The sequence below is a fragment of the Aegilops tauschii genome, chromosome 4 (genome assembly GCF_002575655.3).
Source record: "Aegilops tauschii subsp. strangulata cultivar AL8/78 chromosome 4, Aet v6.0, whole genome shotgun sequence".
Taxonomy (NCBI): Eukaryota; Viridiplantae; Streptophyta; class Magnoliopsida; order Poales; family Poaceae; genus Aegilops; species Aegilops tauschii.
The window spans coordinates 124854687-124880170 of NC_053038.3; positions in this window are offsets into that span (position 1 = coordinate 124854687).

Genomic DNA, 25484 nt, shown 5'->3' on the forward strand with positions numbered 1-25484 from the left:
GTCCAGGGACTTATCTGTAATGAAACAGAAAAGTTCTAGGGTTTTAACTGAGAAAACAGAAAACGGTTCGATTGGAAATGCGCAAGCTCAAGAGGGAAAGCGTATTTGCCCGAAGGCGCCAACAGAAAACGGTTCGAGGGAGAATATAACAGAGGCTTACATGCGGGGTCCACATGTCAAGTTTGAAAAGCTCGCCGGCGCCCGAAGACTGCGGTGGACGCCGGCGTCGAACCACGGCGAGTTAGGAGGATTGGAGGGTACCAAGAGCTTCAGCTTGTTCTTCCGCGTCGGTGGGTGGTGGACTCGACCAACGGGGAGCACCACGTCGACGGCGACACTATCTCCGGCGGACGGCGGCTTGGGTGATGGTGGGGGAACTCCGGTGGAGGGCTGCAAACTTCGAATTGAAGCGCGGGTCAGAGGGAGGGATGCATACTGGAGCTACTGGCAAGAGAAGGGAGGCGGAGGTGTACACACGGGGGCGAATCAAGCTGGATCCCGTGGCGGGTTGCGGCGGCCGGAGTCGAGGAAGGAGACCTCCTCGGGGCTCTTCCAGTGGCTAGGCGTGCTCTAAGTGGAGTGCAGGGATGGTGGGTGCTCGAGTTGAAGCTCGGGGCCTCTATTTATAGGCGGATCGACGGGGTGGCCGTGAACGGAGAATCTCCGGCGAGCGATTACGGCGATGCAGTGGATTGGCAGGAGGTTTGAGTGGCCAGGCAGCATCAGTGGAGGTTACTGGTGTCATTCCACAGCTAAACGGAGTTGGTCTTGGCGTAATGGCGTCGGTCCACGGTGAGGTGACCGCACGGGCTCGACGGCGGCAGAGAGCGCGCTCCGCGCCCTGCGGTTCACGACGAGAGCGGCAGCGCGTTCGGGGGAGTGGAAGGCCACGCGGCGAGCTCCGGTGGCTTGGGCGGCGCTGGGTGGCGCCGTCAGCGCCGTGCCTCCCGCTGGCGGCTGCAAAGCCGCCGCTGGCGTCGGTCACGGGGCGACGCACCTTCTGCTGCTCGTCGCCGACGTCCGTAAGGTGCCAGGCATTCGTGCGGTGCAGGAACAAGGGGGAGGGGACGAGGAGCAAGGCGACACAGTGGCACTGGTGAGATCGACGTCGGGTTCTGAAGAAAACGACAGTGCACTGCAGTTCTCTGAACTTAACTGAAACTTGACATTGACAATGCACTGCAGGTGTTCGACAGAAGGATTTGGCTATGAGATAAATTTTTTTGGGGCTGTAACTTGGTGAGGTGACCACTCAATGCACCCAGAGGCTGCCTGATTTTACTTGGAATTTTTGGAGGAGGATTTGAATGAATTTCACCAAATTTGACAAATCTGGTCCAAACTTGCAGCAAGTGTAGTTTGAAAAATTTGAACTGAAGACCAGTGGATCTTCATGGATCTTGGTTGAGGGTTCAAAGGACTAGGGAGGAGAGTTGGTTTGGGGGCAAAAATCAAAACAGAAAGTAGAGTTCCTTTGTAAATCACCAATGGATAGAATAGAAGACAGAAATTTATTTGAATAAGATTTAAATGGAAAATAAACATAGGGGAGGTTCAACTTGCTGGATTAGATGCCAAACATGATCCAAAGATGAGGGGAGGGTTAGGAGAGAGTATTTGCACTAAGGCCATGGCAAGAGGGAAATGTTGAAAGTGGTAAAGGATTATTCCAAAAGCCATAGTGCAAATTTCAAAGAGATTTTCAAAAGGCATTTTCCCAAGTGAAAAGTATTTTGTCTTGAGTCCAAATGAAAAGCAAGAACCTCCAAGACCAAAGACAGATCTTGGGTGAATCCAAATAAAACTTTTGCCATAAAAAAATTTTGAAAGGGAGAGTTCTTTTGAAAAAAAAATTAAATCACCTCCCTCAAGTCAAATAAAAAAAATCTTTTGAAAAATCCAAATAAAAACTTGGGTGTCACAGAGAGGGGCGCTGCCCCCTCCTAGTCCAATTCAGACCAGCCCATGGGGGGAGGGGGCGGCCACCCCTTGAGGCCCTCCTCTCCTATCCACTAAAGCCCATTAAGGCCCATTACTTCCCCGCCGAATTCCCGTAAATCTCCGGTACTCCGAAAAATACCCGAGTCACTCAGAACCTTTCCGATGTCCGAATATAGCCTTCCAATATATCGATCTTTACGTCTCGACCATTTCGAGACTCCTCATCATGTCCGTGATCTCATCCGGGACTCCGAACAACCTTCGGTACATCAAATCACATAACTCATAATACAAATCGTCATCGAACGTTAAGCGTGCGGACCCTACGGGTTCGAGAACTATGTAGACATGATCGAGACACATCTCCGGTCAATAACCAATAGCGGAACCTGGATGCTCATATTGGCTCCTACATATTCTATGAAGATCTTTATCGGTCAAACCGCATAACAACATACATTGTTCCCTTTGTCATTGGTATGTTACTTGCCCGAGATTCGATCGTCGGTATCATCATACCTAGTTCAATCTCGTTACCGGCAAGTCTCTTTACTCGTTCCGTAATGCATCATCCCGTAACTAACTCATTAGTCACATTGTTTGCAAGGCTTATAGTGATGTGCATTACCGAGAGGGCCCAGAGATACATCTCCGATACACGGAGTGACGAATCCTAATCTCGATCTATGCCAACCCAACAAACACATTCGGAGACACCTATAGAGCATCTTTATAATCACCCAGTTACGTTGTGACGTTTGATAGCACACAAGGTGTTCCTCCGGTATTCGGGAGTTGCATAATCTCATAGTCAGAGGAACATGTATAAGTCATGAAGAAAGCAATAGGAATAAAAACTCAACGATCATTATGCTAAGCTAACAGATGGGTCTTGTCCATCACATCATTCTCTAATGATGTGATCCCATTCATCAAATGACAACACATGTCTATGGTTAGGAAACATAACCATCTTTTGATTAACGAGCTAGTCAAGTAGAGGCATACTAGGGACACTCTGTTTTGTCTATGTATTCACACATGTACTAAGTTTCTGGTTAATACAATTCTAGCATGAATAATAAACATTTATCATGATATAAGGAAATATAAATAACAACTTTATTATTGCCTCTAGGGCATATTTCGTTTAGTCTCCCACTTGCACTAGAGTCAATAATCTAGTTCACATCGCCATGTGATTTAACACCAATAGTTCACATCACCATGTGATTAGTTCACATCGTCATGTGACTAATACCCAAAGGGGTTTACTAGAGTCAATAATCTAGTTCACATCTCTATGTGCTTAACACCCAAAGAGTACTAAGGCGTGATCATGTTTTGCTTGTGAGAGAAGCTTAGTCAATGGGTCTGTCATATTCAGAGCCGTATGTATTTTGCAAATTTTCTATGTCTGCAATGCTTTGCATGGAGCTACTCTAGCTAATTTCTCCCACTTTCAATATGTATCCAGATTGAGACTCAGAGTCATCCGGATCGGTGTAAAAGCTTGCATCAGTGTAACTCTTTATGATGAACTCTTTATCACCTCCATAACCGAGAAATATTGTCGGGTGGTAGGTGCGACATATGCCAACGGGTGGCTTATCATTGTGGGAGCCAGTAAAACATCGCCGGTGCCTGGAAACGGGATGAGGCGAAGACATGCACGCCGGCGGATCTTACCCAGGTTCGGGGCTCTCCGTGGAGATAACACCCCTAGTCCTGCTCTGCGGGGTCTCCGCATGATCACTAGATCAATACAAGTAGCTACAAGTGCTCCTTGAGCTGTTTGGCTAGAGGAAGAAGAAGGGCAAGGCTAGCTCTCCCTTTCTCTCTATGTGGTGTGTGGAATTCTATGAGATCAACCCTTTGCATGGGTGTCCTGGGGGGTTTATATAGGCCTACCCCCAGGGGTACAATGGTAATCCGGATGGGCGCGGGTCCCAGCCGTCAGTGTCTATGCTCGCCGGCTTCTCCGCCGGTCATTGGGGCCCGCCGGCTGCAGGCCTCTTGGCCGGCAGGCCGGCCCCACTGCTTGGGGGCTTTGTCGGCGGCTGGTTACTGTTGCCTCGCCTCTGATGACGAGGGCTTTGTCGAGGTAAGCGTGGCTACAGTGTCACCGCCTTGCGAGCTCTCACTGTAGCCTTACCTCGTCTTGTCTCCTTAATGGGGCGCATGCTTCGAGGGAGGGAGGTAGCCGGCTATTGGGAGCCGGCCACATCCCTGGCCGACTAGAGGAGGCCAGGCCGTCTTCAGATGTCTCTCTGGCAAAGGGGCCCGCCGCCCACGGGCCGTACTGGCACCTGTCGTGGGTGACATCGAGGCCAACATGGCTACAGTGCCGCGCCGGACGGGGGATGGCTGGCCCGTACGGCGCCCTGTGGCCATGCCTATTCCGGGATTCGGGGGTAGTGGGCTGTACTGCGGCCACGCCCCATCATATCGCCGTTACGTGGGTACAGTCTTAGTAGGTGCAGTCTTGGCCGGCTTTCTTCATGGCCGGCTTCTGGGAGTCGGCTTTCTTCATGGCCGGATTCTGGGAGTCGGTCCTCTTGGGGCCGGCTCCCTGGAGTCGGCTATCTCGTATCTTTCTTGGGGGAGGTTTCTGAGGCTGGGTCGCCTTCTGGGAGTCGGCCCTGGGGATAGCCGGCCGGGGGAAGGCGGCCCTATGCTTTGTATGCTTGAAGGCCTGAACGACCTGATAATTTTTCGAAGAGCCAGGGGGACTCGGTTAGGCTACCCGTGGCCATTTACTCCGACAGTAGTCCCCGAAGCTGGTTGGGCTTCGAGGCTGAGAGGAGGTCGAGAAGCTCGGCCAGCTTCTTATCTTGATGAGCCAGCAGCTGGGAGCCGGCTTCGGTTGGGCGCGCCGTCTTGGCGAAATTTTTAAAGTCGGAAGGCGGGAGTCTGTTGGCGCGTGCGCCGGGCTGCGGGCCAGCCGCTCGCCGCCTGCGAACCACGTGGCGTCCCTTGGCTGAAAAGAGCCTGCCAACCCATGCGCGCGACAAGACGTCGCCGCAGGCCGAGGGCCCACCACTCCTACGCCTAGGCCCAGGCGCGGATTCTTTGCGGCCCAAAGCCGTCCACACGTCTTCCGGCGGCGGTTTCCGCACGCCGTTAGGGCGCAATAATCGCGGGACGTGGGGGAGTGGGCGCAGTTAATCCCACGTTCCTCCCCACACCTCGCCTCCTCGGCTTCGCCGCACGAGGCTATAAGTAGGGGGAGGAGGGGGAAGCAGCAGACGCTCGCACGCTCCTCTCCTCTCCGCCATCTTCTTCCTCTTGCTTTTCCTTGCAGCAGCGCCTCGCCGCCGCGCCGTCCCACCATTCTTCACTCCACCCCGCAGCTCTGCCGCCGCAGGGCCGTGCTTTCTCCGCCGACGCACTCTTCCTCGCTAGCTTCTCGCCACCATGCAGTACGGCGGGGACTGGGACGGCTCCAACATCCACATGGACCATATCGAGTTCCTCCATAAGACGCGGCGGTTACCCGACGCGGACCAGGTGCGGGTCCGCCTCGCGCCTGCGAAGGAGATCACGCCGGAGCCGGAGGAAGGCGAGCAGGTAGTCTTCCGCTCGCATTTCCTGCGCGGCATCGGCTTGCCGGCGAGCGCTTTCTTCCGCTCCTTCCTCGACTTCTATCAACTCCAGCCACACCACCTCACCCCGAACACGGTGGTGCTGCTGTCCGCCTTCGTTACCTTGTGCGAAGGCTTCCTTGGCGTTCTCCCCACCCTCGAGCTCTGGGGGAGTTCTTCCAATCTAAGCTGGGCACCCGCATGCAGGGCGTGCCGGCCCAGAGCGGCGCCTTCATCGCGATGCGGAGGCCGGCGGCCGACAACCCCTTCCTGTCACGACCGGATTTTTGGGATATAAATTTCCCAGAAAGCGGCCTTTGTGCTCACCAGCCCCAGGATTACTGTTAGCTGATGAGGTACCAACTTGATACAAGAATTTCCAAGCAAAGTACAAAATATGTGGTACAAGACCAATGTGGCCTAGGAGTACAACACTTGGTTACTAGTGGTTGATGGCGGAAGCGGTTTGTGGTTCATCTGCGTCTATGGGACTCCATTTCCCACAAGAACAGCTGACCAGGATAACTCCTATCTTCGCGAGGCTGCTATCGACATAGCGTAGGTTCCGTGGCTGTCATCGCAATGCTTATCACCAAGCAAGGAATCTGGCCAAGACAATAGCCAGGGACAAGCCAGTGAGTACGTTTGAATGTACTCGCAAACATTAAGAACACGGGTATAATGTAATAAGAGACGATAATGCTCCGAAAAATTTTCATGATGAAAACGTCTGTCACGAATTAAACAAAACTCTGTGATGCACGCCTGCAGGAAACATATGATCATGCAATACGGGAGTAAAAAAATAGAATGCACGGACCGAGTGTCTGAAATGACTCTTCGAAAAGTTGCATATAAAATAAAAATGCCGCAGTCGGGCGTCTGAGCGACACCACATAAAGGGCTTATAAAGGATAAATAAGTAACAAACATGCCACAGTCGGGCGTCTGAGCGACACCACATAAAGGGCTTATAAAAGAATAATCACAGTGAATATCCAGGAGGTAGAACCATCCCAGGGATACTCAAAAAATACATAAAGTAAATGGTTAGTCCATAATAAAAATGAAACATGATCCTCAGATGTCACAGGCCATAAACAAAATCTAGTCTAGCCATTTCTCCATCCGAAGACCGTCACTGAGCTCTAGCTAAATCGTTCTCCACCCGAATACCGTTACCATGATCTAGTGTAGCCATTTTCCATCCGAATACGGTTACCATGATCCAGTTAACCGTGTCTCCATCCGAAAACCGTCACTAGACCCATCTCAGACTGAAGTCCTTACTCACGAACATGGCTATCCAAATAGATATGACCTCTGCAGAGGGTGTACTCTTTACCCACGAGTAACGGATTTATTTAGCCCATCGGGACTAATTCCGCCTATGGCCTTTTAATTGAAAACACGCCCGACCTGCACACACCAGCTTAACTCACCGGTGTCTGGAATCACCCACGACACCTGCCAAGCAAAACTCTAAGTGGGGAGGCTACAACCTCGACGTAGCATGGGATCAAATCTATATTCGCGCGCTCTAAGGGGTGCCCCCCCTCTCGGTCCCAACCGGAAACACCCATGCCCCCAGACCAAGTGGCATGCCTACCAGAGTCCTCCGGTATCTTCCACTATGGCCTCTCTGTACGGTGTGTGCTTTGGTAAGGGGTTGACAACTTACTGAACCATACCCCGTCTGCGACAGGGACAAGTGGTGGTACCAACAAATAGGGAAGCTACTGATCAAGACTCGACCTACGACCGACTCAGGTGGTCCAAGTACCCTCCAACAATATTACCATTAATGGAATAAATCACCACTCATCAAGCCTCACCATGCCATACCGGACATACTCGTCTTGACGAGGGACTAGGGACAAGCTCGTGTCTACCCAAGACCACGACTTTCCCGGCTTCCTTCCGGTATGCATGAGGAGCTCACGAGGATGATCCAAAACACTAGCGTATCCATTGCTGACCACAAAATATCTCCAAAAAGCACTCATGCACGAGACTTTATCGTTACATAAAGATAACACATACTCCAAGTCAAATGGTGTTGTAATCGTATCAGAACACCACAACAAAATATTATGCCAGAGTTCAGAAATGCTTGCCTTCAAGAGTATGCAAAGGATGCACTTTTTGAAAGCTTTCTCTTCTCTCCATTATCCCTATTTGCAAAATATCCAAATAACAACTATTTCAAAAACCAGTACAAAAAGTTGTCCCAAATATTTTTGAAATAAATCTTAAAATAAACTAGATGAAAATTGAGAGAGGTAGGAAAAAGAATCAACTCATTTGGAGTTTTATTTTAAAAGATATAGCCAGTCAAAGTCTGGTCAAAGTTCTGTTTTTAATAAAACCAGAAAAAGGAAAACGCTTCGAGAGAAATACGCTTTCGCAGCAGAGGAAACGTACTCAGGACGTCTGCGTCTTCACTTAATCAGAGGAGACAGGCGCGCGGGTCACTGACAGTGGGTCCAGAGGGCCCACTGGTCAGGTTTGACCGTTCTTCCCTCCCTCCTCTCTCTCTCTGCCCGAACGGTGGCGGCCTCCGGCGATCACCGTCGACGAACGGTGGCTCTTTACGGGCACCCGAGGGCGGGGATGGAACGGCCAGACTGGGGCGGTCTTCTTGGTGGTCGTTGGGCAGGCGGGGGCGGAGTAAGTCACCGGCGGCGAGCTCCGCGGCGGAGAGGGCTACGGGAGTGGAGTGAGTTTTGGGCTCCGGTGGTCTCTGATCGAGGTTGAGGCGTTGGGCGGCTCCGCAAGGACAAGGGGAAGCTATTGGTGGCGTTGGTTGGGCGGGGGAGTGGCTGGTTGCGACGTATCGCACTGGAGCTTGGCGGCGGCGCACTGGCCGGAGACGAGGAAGATGGCCACTTAGGGTCGATCCACTGCTTGGGGAGCGCTAGGAGGAAAGTCTGAGGTCGCCTGGGGTCTTGAACGAGCTCGGGGACCCTTTAAATAGGCGCTCGGGGCTGGGCCGCGGCGGCTGAGGATAAGATCGCCGGCGACAGCCGTGCTGTAGCTGCAGGGCGACGTGGCGGCGACGAGCGCGTGCCGACGAGCTTCGGGATAGGACCGAGCTGTTCACGGGGGCAGCTGGCGCGCTGGTGTGGTTTGGGCGGCGCCGACCATGGCAGAGGCTCGCTGCCGACGCCGGCGTGCCGCCAAACGCTCTGCTAGTGGCGCTGTAGGGCGCTAGGGGTGGCGTGGGGAGTGGGCGAGGCTAGTGCGCTGCTCAGCAGGTGAGCAGGGGGCCAGGGACGGGTTGCGTCGAGTGCGGCAGTGCAGCGCGACGGCTCAGTGCGCGCGCGTGCAAAACGTGCGCTCTGGGCGCGCCCAGAGCACGCACGGAACCTGCTCGACGAAATGCCAGGGCGGTCTAGAGCGCGAGGGTGGGGCTGGCAATCAACAGGACTAGGATAGAGATAGCGAGGAGTTCAGTGGACATGGTTGCTGGGTCATTGGAGCAAGATCACAGTGGAAACTAGGAAACATGCCCAAAACTGACTGTGCACACCAAGTGTTCGACAAAATGCCAAGTGTACTTAGGCAACTCTTGGAGTGGCCAAAATCTCCAGATCAGGGTCTCTTTAGGTGTGGAAGATGAAGGCAAGATCATATGGGCAAAACCAGAAACTTGTTAGTGCAAGCTTTGCAAAACTCCAGTTTTGGACAGAAAGAAAAATGGTTCATTGCATGCACTTAAAAACCTCCAATGAGTCCACTCTCCTGGACTTAAGGGTTTTGAAGGGAGGGCTACAAGTAGGAAAAAGGGTCATGGGCACCAGAGCAAAATAAAATAGGGTTGTAGTTCAAATCACCAAACTGGACCAGAATGAAAAAGAGGTTGTTTTACTCAAATTTTTCAAAGAACAACACTGGGTTTTTTGCATGAAGATGAATTGTATGCATCAACTGATATCTCCAAACACTTGGAATAATTTTTAAAGAAATTTTTAAATAGGTGGCAGTGCAGAAATGCCTACTGGACCAGATTGGAAAAGTTGGTGTAGAGCTCAAAATCTCCAATGGCCAAAAGATATTTTTGCATAAAAGTGATGTGGGAACATCACATGACATCCCCAAATTTTGGTGGGAATTTTAAAAGCATTTATCAAATGGTTACAGTGCAAAACAGGCTCCAAATCCAAAAGAATTCATTTTAAAAGAACAAAGCTCTGAGAAAACAAATCTTGCAATTTAAATCCACTGATAAAGAATTGTTTTATTAGAGTGTATACAAATTCAACAATCCTTTTGGAAAATTTCCACTTGAGGTAAAAATCCACACAAATCAAGAGGGTGAATCAAGACAAATGGGAAAGTTTTATTTCCTGGCAAAAAATTTAATTAATAAAGCAAAGGTCAAAATTTTGGGGTGTCACACTTCCCCGTCATCACGTTAATCCAGTCGGTGAAGCGCTGGCAGAAGTCATATTTCTACGTGAAGAACGTCGCCCCACAAAGCAACTACGTCAACTTGCCGGCTTACGTAGCCGGCCCGCCGGCTGGGAGGCGCCCCCACTGGTCCTACCGGGCCGTGACGCTGACGCCGGCTGGAGCCGCGACCATCGCCCGACTGCGGGTGATGATCCAGTCGGAGGGCCTGACTGGGTCCGACTTGCTGGCCCCCTTCGTCGCGCGCCGGGTGCTTCCGCTTCAGAGCCGCCCTCACCTGATCTGTCAGATGAGCGGCCAGCTCGATCCGAGTCGGATGTGCACCAAGGACATGCCGCACGACGAGGTGCCCACATGGTGAATTACCTTGCGAACTGCAAGCTCTCCGCAGAGTGGCGGTTTGGCAAGGAGCCATATTCCCGTGCGCATCCTCCGCCCACGGTATGTTTTCCTTTTCTTTTCTTAGTTTTGTTGCCGAATTCCTTCTAGCCGTCTCTGACCAGTCGGCACACCTTGGCAGAGCCCTCTCCTTCGACCTGCAGCCGGGTCGGAGGCGGAGCGCCGATTCCTCCCCGACCGGGCGGAGCATGACCTGGAGGACCACAACTTGGGGGCGGCCGCCATGGAGGACAACACCGAGGCGGGCGGCGGCGAAGCAGGCGGCCCGGGCTTGGAGCCAGTTTCGACGACTCGCCGGATGACGACGAGGCGGAAGTCGTCCCACGCCGCCAGCCGGCGTCTGGCCACCGCGCGGGTTCCTCCGCCGCGCCGCCTGCTCGGGGCGGCGGGCAGAAGCGCCGTGCCGCGTCGGGCTTGTTCGGGAGCCGGCCGAAGAAGCCCAAGGGTGGGGCGGCGGCGACCAGGCGGGATGAGGCGGCCGCAAAGGCGGCCCGCTTCCGCAAGGTGGTGAAGCAGCCGCAGATGGTGTCGGCGTAAGTGTATATTTCTTTGTACATTCTTTCTTCTTTTCTTGGTGATTTCTGAATCCTTGCCCTTTTCTCAAAAAAATCAGGGCTCCGCTTTCGCTCGAGCGGGTTGCTGCCGCCTTCGTCGTTGGATCGCCGGGAGGATCCGGGAGCACCCGCCGCGTGGACCCCCACGCCGAGCTTCAGGCGGCGGCGGAGCGAAACGCGCGGGAGGCGCGGGAGGAAGGGGACGCGGAGGAGTTGAGGGCGGCTGCCGCCAAGGCGGCACAGGAGGAGGAGGCGGCGAAGGCGCGCGCCGACGCAGCGGCTAAGGCCCAAGTGGAGGCTGCGGCAACAGCGGAGGGGGCCTTGCTCGTCACCCCTCTGCGCGTCGCGGCGCCTGAGGCCCCAGAGCCCCCGCCAGAGGAAGCCGGCGGCGACCAGCCGGGATTGGAGAGGGAGGACGACATCGTCGTCCCGGAGAGGGAGGCGGCACCGGCCCCGCCGACGGGGGCGGCTCAAGGCGGCCGGCCTAATGTGCCGCCTGCGCAATCGGCTGGGGGCGAGCCGGCTGCGAGGATGGACCTGGTGGTCCGGTCGCCATCGCGCGAGCGCACGGGGAAGGCCGCATCAGACCCGCAGAAAGCCGAGGGCCTCAGTTCGTCGGCCCAAGACGTGGAGGCGGCCAGCGCCAGCTCGGGGTGGGTGCCGGGTGGAGGGACGGCTGTGGTGAACGTGGCAGCACAGGACGTCCGGAACCGGCTTCAGTCCCAGGCTGCGGCGCTGAGGAAATACAATGACGAGTTCCTTGCGACGCGGGCGGCCATTCGAGTTAGTCTTCCTATTTTTGCCTTTTTGATCTTGGTTTCTTCCGTGGGGGCGCGTCAGTGCACCCACTGGGTGTAGTCCCCGAGTTCTGAGTCGGCTGCTGAGCAGGCGGCTTGGAACTTCTTAGTGGGCTTTGTTTTGCTATCTTGTTCTCATTCGCTCCTCTGCCTGTATTGCAGGACTACCACAACCTCCGCGCGGCTGCCTTCAACTCCCAGGCTCGGGAGCTGACCCAGAAGAATGCTGACCTATCTGAGAGCCGGGGTAAGTGCTTCGTCTTTTATCTCACGTGCGGGCGCGTCAGCGCACCCACTGGGTGTAGTCCCCGAGATTCGGGCCGACTGCTGAGCAGTCGGGTCGGATCTTCCTTGACGACTTCTTCCTTATTGCTTCTTTCTTTTTTGCCATCCCTGCAGTGGCCAACGCCAGTCTGAGGGAGCAGCTGGGCGGGGCTCAGGCCGCCCTCCATGCTAAGGAGGCCGAGTTTGACGCCTTGGCACAGGAGCGTGACCGCCTGACCAAGAGGTTGGCTGACCAGGAGAAGAGCCACAAGGCGGCCCTGAAGGCGGTGCAGGACAGCGAGGCCGCCCTCCAAGCCGAGTATGAGACAGAGGCGGCCAGCTGGGCCGAAGCGAAGCAGACGCTGATCAACGGCTATGGCCAGATCAAAGACTTGGTTGACGGTAGGCCGCCTTCTTCTTCGTCCTTGCTTGCCACTTGCCGTTTGGCTCATTTTCTGACTTGGTGTTTTTCTCTTCTTTCTCTTTCTTTCTTGCGTAGAGTACTTCCCTGGCTACTCTACCGCCGCCAACCAGGTCGTCGAGGCCCACCGCGAGGCACGAAGGCAAGCTGGCGCCGAGATCGCGCCGAACGCTCGCCGGTCGCTGGAGGAGCAGCTCTTGGCGATTCAGGCCCGCCTCCGGCCGGCTCACCGCATGCTCCGCCGGCTTCAGCGTGTTGGGGCGCAGGTGTTGGCCGCTCTCTGGCCTGGTGAGGTGATTCCCCGCACCCCCAGTCGGACTGCCGACTGGCTGGAGGTGGCAGTCGGCCGCTTCGAGGCCTGGAAGGCTTCTGCAGCTCGGTCCGGCGCCAGGCGGGCGCTGGAGTTCGCCAAGGCCTGGTATCCCGAGCTGAGTCTGGACCAGCTGGCCACCTGGCGGCAGGAGGCCGACACGGAGCTGGAGCCGGCGCGGCCGGCTATCATCCAGTGGGCTTCGGTGATTGCCGACTACACCGACACCAGCACCTTCGCTCCTGAGGTGGACGACGACGGCGTTACCCAGCCGGAGGAGTGGTTCGGGCTGAACTCGGCAGACGGCGAGGACTCGGCGGAGGAGATCGACTCTAGTGACGAGGGCGAGGAGGAGGAGGAGGAAGGTGAAGACGCCGCGCCAGATGGTGGAGCGGCCGGTCAGCCTCAGCTTGACCATGCCTCCAGCAACAAGGCACGCGTGGGTGCACCGCCTGCAGCCGGCGATGATCAAGCCGAGACCCGCCAGCCGGCCACTCCTCCAGCCGGTGGCGCCGTCTCCACCGACCAGCCCGGCTCCCCTGCTGCGCCCTTAGTCTAGTCTGCTGCCTCTACTTTCCTGTTTCACCATTCTTGGCACAGTATTTTGTTAAGTTTGCACAATTCCACCCACTGGGGGTGTATTCGAACTATATTGACTGTCGGCCTGTTGGGGGCCTTATGTGTAAATATAATTATGCATGCATTTGGCTTTCCCTTGTTCTTTGCTTTTCATCCTTCGGCTGTTTCCTTTGCCGCCCTCCCTTGGTTGCCGCCTTCCCAGCCGGACAGCTGCTTTGCAATCTGTGGCTGGGGAAGTGCTTGGGAGGGCAAGTACTCTAGGTTTGTTGGATTATAGCGAAGTGATTGGGAGGCCGGCCAGCCGGCTCTTTTGATAGCCGGTAGGCGTGGCTGGAGGCCGTCTTTGCATTATATAAGTTCGTTGGTCCTTAGCCGTTTTTCGTGTGGGCATCCTTTCTGCCTTTGGCTCTTGCCAGTCGGACAGTCGGTTCTTCGAGCTGCGACTTTCGACAAGAGATTCCTCGGGTGCCGGCACACTACTTGTCTGACTTCAGGTAGAACTTTTAATATAACTTAAGGCGGCCAGTCCCCGGGCCGACTAGTCGAACCCGGTGCCGGACAAAAAACCAAATGTAATAATACATTCATGAGTATGACACTCGTCATTCATAGATAAAGGAGGGCAGTTCCCGAGTGTGCCTCGGGGGGCCCGTTTGTCTCATATTTAAAAAAGAACGGTAGCATGATACATACTGCTTTCAACTGTAAAATCTTCTCAGGAGGTTTGCGTTCCATGGTCGCTCCGACTCCTTGCCGGAATCATCCCTCTTGTGTGCTCTTGGTTTTTGTGCGTCGATCAAGTAGTAGGAGTCATTGCCTAGTGCCTTGCTGATGACGAAAGGGCCTTCCCAAGGGGCCGAGAGCTTGTGCTGGCCGGCTGTTCGCTGGATCAGCCAAAGCACAAGGTCGCCCTCTTGGAAGGATCTTGGCTTGACCTTCCGGTTGTGGTAACGGCGCAAACCCTGCTGGTAGATGGCGGACCGGCTGAGTGCTAACAGCCGGCCTTCTTCCAGCAGGTCGATGCCATCTTCTCGCGCTTCCTTGGCCTCCGCTTCTGTGTACATGGTGACCCGAGGCGAGTCGAACTCGATGTCAGTTGGGATGACGGCCTCGGCACCATATACAAGGAAGAACGGAGTGAAGCCGGTTGACTTGTTTGGGGTAGTACGCAGACTCCAGAGGACAGCCGGCAGCTCGTCGAGCCAGCAGCCGGCCGAGCGCTCCAGTGGTACGACCAGGCGGGGCTTGATGCCAGAGAGGATGAGGCCGTTTGCTCGCTCGACCTTGCCGTTTGATTGCGGGTGGGCAACGGACGCTAAGTCCAGTCGGATGCCTTGTGTCGCGCAGAAACGTGCCAGTGCTCCTTTGGCAAAGTTTGTGCCGTTGTTGGTGATGATGCTGTGCGACACGCCATATCGAGTAGTGATGTCGGCAATAAATGTCACGGCCGTCGGCCCGTTCAACTTCTTGATCGGCTTCGCTTTGACCCACTTGGTAAATTTGTCCACGGCGACAAGCAGATGTGTCAAGCCGCCGCAGGCTGTCTTGAATGGGCCCACCATGTCCAGCCCCTAGATGGCAAAGGGCCAGGTGAGGGGGATGGTCTTGAGTGCGGAAGCCGGCAGGTGTTGTTTGGAACTGAAGACTTGGCATCCTTTGCAGCATTTGACTATTTCTTTGGCATCTTCCAAGGCAGTCGGCCAGAAGAAACCGTGGCGGAAGGCTTTGGCCACAAGTGATCTTGAGGCTGCGTGGTGGCCGCATTCGCCTTGGTGGATATCCTTGAGGATTGCTACACCCTTTTCTGGCTCGACGCAGCGCTGGAAGACCCCAGTGACGCTACGCTTGACAAGTTCTCTGTTTATTATTGCATATGCTCCGGCTCAGCGTTGCACTAGTCTTGCCGAGATCTCATCAGTCGGCAGCTCTCTGTTGACTAGGAAGTTGAGGATGGGCTGGGCCCATGATGGAGCTGTGACTTCTTCTACTGTTAGTACGGCCACTGTGACTCGGATGGGTGGGTTGGGTGGTGGAGAGTTGGAGTCGGCCACCGCTTCTTGTGTCGCTGCAGTCCCCGGGCCGACTGCTGCAGTCCCCAGGCCGGGTTCTGAAGTCCCCGAGCCGGGTGCGACTGCGGCCGTCCCCGGGCCGCTCGTCGAAGTCCCCGAGCCGCCTGCTGGGTTCCTCCAGTCGGATCCGGCAGCATCGGGGGCGGGTGGTACGAAGATAGAGTCCGACTCTGGAGACGGCTTGATAGATGGTTTGAGGAGGCGCTGGAGAGAGACACCGGTTGGTATAGCCTGTCGGGTAGAGCCGATCCGTGCTAGGGCGTCTGCCTGGTCGTTGTCGGCCCGTGGCACGTGAAGGAACTCGCACCCTTCGAAGTACCCACTGATCTGCTGGACGAGGAATCGATAGCTCGCCATGTTTGCATCCTTGGCGTCCCAGTCGCCAGATGACTGCTGGACCACCAAGTCCGAGTCGCCATAACACAGGATCCGGCGTATGCCGAGCTCTTTGGCTAGCCGGAGCCCGTGTATGAGCGCCTCGTATTCAGCCACGTTGTTGGAGGCGGCAAAGTGGATTTGCAGTGTGTATCTGAGCTTGTCGCCTTTGGGAGAGGTGAGGACGATGCCGGCTCCCAAGCCGGTGCGCATCTTGGACCCTTCGAAGTGCATCCGCCAATGAGTAGAGTCGGGAGCCGGCGGTAGGTACTGGGTCTCGGCCCAGTCGACGAGGAAGTCGGCTAATGCTTGGGACTTGATGGCGATGCGGGGCTGGTAGAATATTGTGTAAGGTGCAAGCGCAATGGCCCATTTAGCCACCCGGCCGGATGCATCCCGGCTGCCTATGATCTCGGCAAGCGGGGCGGTGCATACGACCGTGATGGGATGCTCTTGAAAGTAGGGCTTCAGCTTCTTGGCAGCGAAGTACACTCCATAGCACATCTTCTGGTAGTGTGGGTAGTTTTGCTTTGAGCTGGACAGTACTTCGCTTAGATAATATACCGGCCTCTGGACTAGCTGGGCTCGGCCTTCTTCTGGGCGCTGGACCATGATGACTGTACTGACCACTCAGCTAGTTGCGGCAATGTAGAGGAGCATGGGCTCCTTCTCAGTCGGCGCCGCCAGGACAGGTGGAGTGGTCAGCATCTTCTTCAACTCATGGAAGGCTTGGTCTGCTTGGTCATTCCACTCGAAATGAGTGGATTTCTTCATGAGTCGGTACAGGGGGAGAGCCTTCTCTCCTAGCCGGCTGATAAAGCGGTTTAGGGAGGCCAGGCACCCAGTGAACTTCTGCACGTCTCGCAACTTGGTGGGAATCTCCATTCTCTCAATGGCCTTGATCTTCACAGGGTTGCACTCAATGCCGCGTTCGGAGACTAGAAAGCCTAGAAGCTGGCCGGCTGGTACTCCGAACACGCATTTCTCGGGGTTGAGCTTGATCTGGAATCGGCGCAAGTTGGCAAATGTTTCTTTGAGGTCTTCCAGCAGGGTGCCGTGCTTCTCTGTCTTCACCACAATATCGTCTACGTAGACGTGGGCATTTCTGCCGAGTTGCTTGAGGAGGCATTTCTGCATGCAACGCTGAAAAGTGGCACCGGCATTCCTCAAGCCGAATGTCATAGTCAGGTAACAGAAAGCTCCGAATGGTGTGATGAAGGCGGTCTTCAGGCGGTCTGTTGGGTCCAACTTAATCTGGTGGTATCCTGAGTAGGCATCCAAGAAACTCAACAACTCGCATCCGGCTGTGGAGTCTATCACTTGATCAATCCGTGGCAGAGCAAACGGATCTTTTGGGCAGGCCTTGTTGAGGCTAGTGTAGTCTATACACATACGCCATTTGTTGTTTTTCTTCAACACCAAGACTGGGTTGGCAAGCCACTCTGGAAAAAACACTTCCATAATAAAGCCGGCAGCAAGGAGCCGGGCTATCTCTTCTCCTACGATTCTTCTCTTCTCTTCTGACAGTCGGCGGAGAGGCTGCTTGTCCGGCTTCGCATCGGCTCCGACGTGTAACTTGTGCATGGCGAAATCCTTCGGAACACCCGGCATGTCCTTTGGGGACCATGCAAAGATATCTCGATTCTCACGGAGGAAGTTGACGAGCTCGCCTTCCTATTTACTATCCAGGTTTGCACCAATGACTTCAAACCTCTTCGGGTTCTCCGGGTCCAGAGGTATCTTCGTCTCCTTGGCCGGCTAGAAGGAGCCCTGCGCATCATATTCCTTGGGGTTGGGGGACAAGGCCGGCTGCTTGCCGGCCATGGCCACAACTCGCTCCAGCAAATTCTTCTCTTCCGCCACTACGAGGGACTCGGCCAGCCGGCTGCGGGCTGCAGCGCACTCGATGGACTTCTTGTAGTCTCCGGCTACAGTGATGATCCCCTTCGAGCTCATCATCTTCATCTTCAGGTAGGCGTAGTGGGGCACAACCATGAACTTGGCCAGAGCAGGTCGGCCAAGCAAGGCGTGGTAAGGGCTTTCCAGATCCACTACCTCGAACCAGATTGCTTCTCGGCAAAAGTGATCCTTGTCTCCGAAGAGGACATCCATCTTGATCTTGTCGATCGGGGAACAGGACAGGCCGGGTACGATGCCATGGAAAACGGTCCGGCTTGGCATGAGCTGCTTCGCCTTGAGGTTCAACTTCTCCATGGTGTCGCGGTACGGTATGTTGATACTGCTTCCGCCATCAATCAGAACGCGGGAGAATCGGGCAGCCCGCCTCTCTGTTGCGAGGGTGACATCCAACACCAATGCGTAGGAGCCAGGGGACGGCATCACCTCTGGGTGATCGGCCCGGCTCCAGTTGATAGGCCTTTCGGACCAATGCATGAACTCGGGGTTGCTGGAGGTGACTGCGTTGACCTCTTGGTGCTGTCGGTGCCGGCTGCGCTTGTCTTCAACCTGGCTTGTGAAGACGACGTAGGCGGCGTGCTCATCAGGGAACTCATCTTGAATGGCTCCGACTGCTGGGGGGCTGGAGGCGGCGGGCCGGGAGGTGGAGGCGGCACCAGCCCCTCGCCCTTGGAGATCCGGGTGAGCCAGTGGCACTTTCGGGTCGTGTGGTTGGACGGCTTCGCGCCCCTGTGGAACTTGTAGGGGGCATCGAGAGTCTGCTCGTAGGAGAAGGCCGACTGCCAAGCCGGCCTGCCGCACTTCTTCTTGGGAGCGGGCCGCTCTACGGGCTGCTCGTCTTCGACTGTGGCCACCTGCCGACTGGTGGTAGGCGGCATAGGGGCCTTGCGCTTGTGGTCGTTCTGGTAGGGGCGCCGATTAGAGTCACCAGCTGGCGTCTTAGGAGCCGGAGCAACCACCTTCCCAGAGGCGTCCACTCGGAGCTCGGTCTTCATCGAGGAGTCGGCTGTGGTGTACTTGTCTGCAATGACCAGCAGCTCGTCGAGGGTAGCCGGCTCATCGCAGAGGAGTCGGTGCATGAGGAGGGTGCCCTCTCGGCACCCGGCAGTGAAGTATTCGATGGCCTGCACCTCGTGCACCCCCTCGCAGGAGTTGCGGAGCTCGGCCCACCGCATGAGGTAGTCGCGGGTCGATTCGCTGGGCCCTTGGACGCATAAGGAGAGCTAGCGGGGCTTGGGAGGCCGCTTGTACGTGCTGGTGAAGTTGCGGACGAAGACTTCCGTGAAGTCTAGCCAGCTGTTGACGCTGTAGGGCTTGAGGCTGTTGAGCCAGGTGCGTGCCGTGCCTTGCAGCATGAGAGGGACGTACTTCACGGCTACGCGCCTATTGCCGTTCGCAATGCTGACGGCGGTAGAGTAGTCGATGAGCCAATCTTCCGGCTTCACAGAGCCGTTGTACTTGGGCGTGTCTCTGGGGAGCGAGAACCCTTTGGGGAAGGGTTCGTCGCGGATGCGGGGGCCAAAGCATGGCGGGCCGACATCATCTTCTTCTTCTAGCGCCAGGGATCGAGCTAGGCGGTCGATCCGGTGGCGGGCGTCGTTCTCGCTGACTCCCTCGCGGCGGCCTAGTCGGCCACCGAGAGTCAGATGGGTGACAGGCGGCGGGGTGAGACATCTCTCCCCACGAGGCGGGGGAGGAGGCAGATCGCCTTGGCGCTCCACTGCTCGAGGGCGGCCTTCCGCATCGCGCTCGATGGTGATTCGAGTCCGGCTGCGGCTAGCAGCCGGTTCCTTGTCCTTCCTTGCGCGGGCGCCGCTCGCAGTCGGCGATCGGGATGTCGCGGCGTGCTCTCGGCGCGGGGGAGGGCTCTCAGCGCGGGCGCCGGCTTCGTGCCGTTCTGCGGCCGCATCAATCAGCTGCTCGATGCGCCTTGTCATGTAGGGGAGCTCATCAGCCCCCAGCCCAATCAGCTATTCTGCTGCCGCCTGAGCAGCTCGCAGATTTTTGAGCGGTGTGGCATAAACGGGGCGGTCCGCCCCCAGCACGCTGGCGATGGCCGCGCCGCACTTCTTGACGAGGCCGACTCGGCTCGGCCCGCCGTGAGGCGGCGTACCAAAAGCGGCGCGGTCGACTTCGCGCTGGTGGGCCTCGGTGAGGCATCTCATGGACCCTATCTTCTGGCCCTCCGCGATGAGGGCGAGGCGGCGTGCCTCCAGGGTCTCGGCGTCGGCATTGGCCGGGATGGGGACGGACAAGTCATGCATCGCCGCTTGTAGGGCGTCGTGGGCGTTCTCGCCCGAGTCGGCGACGTGGCTGATGACCAGCACCTCAGTGACAGCGCTGCTGTCGCTGTCAGCTTGAGGGAGAGGGTCGTCGAAGACTACCACGTCGGAGGGGTAGCCATCGAACGATGTCGTGTCGGAGTCGACAAGCATCGGGTCGGTGGAGTCGATCGACTCCAAGTCTACAGCAAGCTCGCTGGAGACGTGAAGCTGGTCGAGGAGGCTGACGAGGCGGCTCTCGGGGTAGTCCGTGCCTGCGTCGAACGCGGGCTCGTCGGAGATGCGAGTCTCGCCAAGAAGATCGGCGAGGCAGCTTGCCGCGCAGGCGTCGTCGACGCCTTGCAGCGCGTCGGGGCAAGCACCGTCAGGCGTATTAGGCTGGCTGCGCTCGCGGGGAGAAAAATGGTTCCCGTCCAGAACAGGTCTCCGGACGACGGTGCACCCGGCCCCACGGTGGGCGCCAAATGTCGGGTGGTAGGTGCGACATATGCCAACGGGTGGATTATCATTGTGGGAGCCAGTAAAACATCGCCAGTGCCTGGAAACGGGATGAGGTGAAGACATGCACGCCGGTGGATCTTACCCAGGTTCGGGGCTCTCCGTGGAGATAACACCCCTAGTCCTGCTCTGCGGGGTCTCCGCATGATCACTAGATCAATACAAGTAGCTAGAAGTGCTCCTTGAGCTGTTTGGCTAGAGGAAGAAGGGCAAGGCTAGCTCTCCCTTTCTCTCTATGTGGTGTGTGGAATTCTATGAGATCAACCCTTTGCATGGGTGTCCTGGGGGGTTTATATAGGCCTACCCCCCAGGGGTACAATGGTAATCCGGCTGGGCGCGGGTCCAAGCCGTCAGTGTCTATGCTCACTGGCTTCTCCGTCGGTCATTGGGGCCCGCCGACTGGTGGGTCCCGCCGGCTGCCGGCCTCTTGGCCGGCAGGCCGGCCCCACTGCTTGGGGGCTTTGTCGGTGGCTGGTTACTGTTGCCTCGCCTCTAATGACGAGGGCTTTGTCGAGGTAAGCATGGCTACAGTGTCACCGCCTTGCGAGCTCTCACTGTAGCCTTACCTCGCCTTGTCTCCTTAATGGGGCGCATGCTTCGAGGGAGGGAGGTAGCCGGCTATTGGGAGCCGGCCACATCCCTGGCCGACTAGAGGAGGCCAGGCCGTCTTCAGATGTCTCTCTGGCATAGGGGCCCGCTGCCCACGGGTCGTACTGGCACCTGTCGTGGGTGACATCGAGGCCAACATGGCTACAGTGCCGCGCTGGACGGGGGATGGCTTGCCTGTACGGCGCCCTGTGGCCATGCCTGTTCCGGGATTCGGGGGTAGTGGGCTGTACTGCGGCCACGCCCCATCCTATCCCCATTACATGGGTATAGTCTTAGTAGGTGCAGTCTTGGCCGGCTTTCTTCATGGCCGGCTTCTGGGAGTCGGCTTTCTTCATGGCCGGCTTCTGGGAGTCGGTCCTCTTGGGGCCGGCTCCCTGGAGTCGGCTATCTCGTATCTTTCTTGGGGGAGGTTTCTAAGGCTGGGTCGCCTTCTGGGAGTCGGCCCTGGGGTTAGCCGACCGGGGGAAGGCGGCCCTATGCTTTGTATGCTTGAAGGCCTGAACGGCTTGATAATTTTTCGAAGAGCTAGTGGGAGTCGGTTAGGCTACCCGTGCCATTTACTCCGACAAATATCTCCTTAGTCTTCTAAGGATAATTTTGACCGCTGTCAAGTGATCCACTCCTGGATCAATATCGTACCCCTTTGCCAAACTCATGGCAAGGTACACAAAAGGTTTGGTACACAACATAGCATACTTTATAGAACCTATGGCTGAGGGATAGGGAATGACTTTCATTCTCTTTCTATTTTTCTGCCGTGGTCGTGTTTTGAGTCTTACTCAACTTTACACCTTGCAATACAGGCAAGAACTCCTTCTTTAACTGTTCCATTTTGAACTACTTCAAAAATCTTGTCAAGGTATGTACTCATTGAGAAATCTTATCAAGTGTCTTGATCTATCTCTATAGATCTTGATGCCTAATATGTAAGCAGCTTCACCGAGGTCTTTCTTTGAAAAACTCCTTTCAAACACTCCTTTATGCTTTCCAGAAAATTCTACATCATTTCTGATCAACAATATGTCATTCACATATACTTATCAGAAAGGCTGTAGTGCTCCCACTCACGTTCTTGTAAATACAGGCTTCACCGCAAGTCTGTATAAAACTATATGCTTTGATCAACTTATCAAAGCATATATTCCAACTCCGAGATGCTTGCACCAGTCCATAGATGGATCGCTGGAGCTTGCACATTTTGTTAGCACCTTTAGGATTGACAAAACCTTCTGTTTGTATCATATACAACTCTTCTTGAAGAAATCCATTAAGGAATGTAGTTTTGACATCCATTTGCCAGATTTCATAAAATGTGGCAATTGCTAACATGATTCGGACAGACTTTAAGCATCGCTACGAGTGAGAAAATCTCATCATAGTCAACACCTTGAACTTGTCGAAAACCTTTTGTGACAAGTCGAGCTTTGTAGATAGTAATACTACTATCAGCGTCCGTCTTCCTCTTGAAGATCCATTTATTCTCAATGGCGCACCGATCAACGAGCAAGTCAATCAAAGTCCATACTTTGTTCTCATACATGGATCCCATCTCAGAGTTCATGGCCTCAAGCCATTTCGCGGAATCTGGGCTCATCATCGCTTCCTCATAGCTCGCAGGTTCCTCATGGTCTATGTCGGTGTCAAAACCGGCGGATCTCGGGTAGGGGGTCCCGAACTGTGCGTCCAAGGCGGATGGTAACAGGAGGCGGGGGACACGATGTTTACCCTGGTTTGGGCCCTCTCAATGGAGGTAATACCCTACTTCCTGCTTGATTGATCTTGATGATATGAGTATTACAAGAGTTGATCTAGCACGAGATCGAAGAGGCTAAACCCTAGAAGCTAGCCTATGGTATGATTGTTGTTGTCCTACGAACTAAACCCTCCGGTTTATATAGACACCGGAGGGGGCTAGGGTTACCCAGAGTTGGTTACAAGGGAGGAGATCTACATATCCGTATTGCCAAGCTTGCCTTCCACGCCAAGGAGAGTCCCATCCGGACACGGGTCAAAGTCTTCAATCTTGTATCTTCATAGTCCAATAGTCCGGCCAAAGGATATAGTCCGGCTGTCTGAGGACCCCCTAATCCAGGACTCCCTCAGTAGCCCCTGAACCAGGCTTGAATGATGATGAGTCCGGCGCGTAGATTGTCTTCGGCATTGCAAGGTGGGTTCTTCCTGCGGATACTCCATAGAAGATTTTGAACACAAGCATAGTGTCCGACTCTGCAAAACAAATTCCACATACCACCGTAGAGAGAATAATATTTCCACAAATCTAATCTGCTGACACATTCTGCAGCATGACATCACATCACAACCCGATCATTATTCGAACCGTTTTTCACAACCAGCCACTGCACATATCGCGAGGCGGTTTTCTTGGCACGTCTTGTCGAAGCAGAGATCATGTCCCCTTATCACGGGATTCTCATCAATATGGGTGTGGGTAACCCAACCACGCCATCAATTACGGCGCTTGGGGAATAAGCGAGTTTACCAGGTAGGTGGGGAGGCGCATAGCTTCTTCTGCCCTTACAAAAGGACAAGGATTCACCCTTTTCATCCACGCCTTCTTCCTCCTTGCTCATCCATTCCCACGCACTCGAGCTCCAGCACCCAAGTTCGCGTTTTTCTCCTCAAACCACTCCAAGCATGTCCGGAGCGGGAGGCAAGTGGATGGTCTCCTCCGTTACGGAGGAGGACATCACAAAGCTACGGGGAGCCGGATATCTGGCCGCGGATATCACACACCGGTTGCCAGATGCGGGGCAGATCGTCCCTACTCCAGAACCCCATGAGAGGGTGGTTTTTCTTACCCACTTCGTCCGTGGACTGGGATTTCCCCTCCACCCGTTCGTCCGCGGGCTCATGTTTTACTACGGGCTGGACTTTCACGATCTCGCCCCCAATTTCATTCTCAACATCTCGGCGTTTATCGTCGTGTGCGAGGCCTTCCTCCGCATCAAGCCCCACTTCAGCCTGTGGCTGAAGACCTTCAATGTTAAACCGAAGGTGGTGGTCGGCCAGCAAGCGGAGTGCGGAGGCGCCATGGTGGGAAAAATGCCCAACGTCACCTGGCTCGAAGGCTCCTATTTGGAGACCATAAAGGGGTGGCAATCAGGGTGGTTCTACATCACCGAGCCGCGCGACACCAACTGGGTGGCGGCCCCCGAATTTCGATCCGGAATCCCCATGCGGCTCACCTCCTGGAAAGAGAAGGGCCTGTCTTGGGGTTCCTCGATAGAGCTGACCGGACTCCAGACATGCATAAAAAACATGACGAGCAAGAAAATCAAGCTCGTCAACGTGGTCCAAGTCATGCTCTTCCGCCGGATCCTCCCATGTCAAAGACGGGCATTCAATTTGTGGGAGTTCGACCCGGCCGAGCACCAGACGCTGCGAAGGCTCTTCGACACGATGCACAAGGACGTCTGGAAGGTGCTGTTCAAGGGTGCCGAGGTACCTCCTCCCCTTACCGAGGGCCGCGGACTCAGCGCAAAGCGCCCTGCCAATCCAGTAAGTCTTCTATATCTCATCAGATGTTCATTTTCCCTAGTTTAACCACGCGCGGGATCTAAGCCTCCATGCTATTTAACAGGACTGGGTAGCTATAGCGGAGCAGATCGATTGTCTAGCCCCCCTGCCCGAAGATCCAGTAGATGCTCTCCTAACGGAGATGCTGGTTCCGGCGCCTTATGAGGCGCCGACGAAGAAGGCCAAGAAAAAGGCCACGGGGACCAGGAAGGGTCTCCGGCGCAAGGTTATATCGGACTCATCGTCCAAAAACACCGAGGCGCACTCCTCCCACGAAAACGAGGAGGAGGAAGAGGAAAGTTCTCCCCCCCAGCCGGGGGGCAAGCAAAGGAAGGCCGCCCCATCAGGGGAGGCCGAAGGGTCCAAGAAGGGAAGGACCCTCCTCCCGAACTGCTCCACAACGGCCGCTTTCAGCAACGAGGAGTGGTTACCCAGGGACAAGCCCCTGGCGAAGTCGTGAGTATCCGGATATCATAATAATTCTTGATACGTCTTATAGTACTGTTTCTTATCACGCTGCGCATGATTATGCAGCCCATCCCGAGCCCACATCGACGTATCTTCGTCGGATGATTCTTTGGGCTCGTCGGATATGAACAGCGATTCTCTCCCGACCGCCCTCTCCCCCCACCCTACGGACGATGCTGAGGTGTTGTCTCAAAGGGAACTGAACCAGGGGGAGACAGTTCTGGAGGCGCCCCAAGGCGACATTCCAGGCGCTGGGCGCACGAGGGGCAAGATTCCCTTGGGCCCTAACGCCGGGGGCAGCAAGTCTAGCCCCAAGCCGAATACGGCGCCGGAACCTCCAGTGGTTCTGGATTCTGTCAGGCAACCCCTTGCTAAGGGGGGCAAGCCGTCTGTGCCGATGGCCTCTGTTCATCCAGAGGCATCGGACAACTTGCTAGAAGTGCTTCGCGGCGCTTCCATTGACGAAG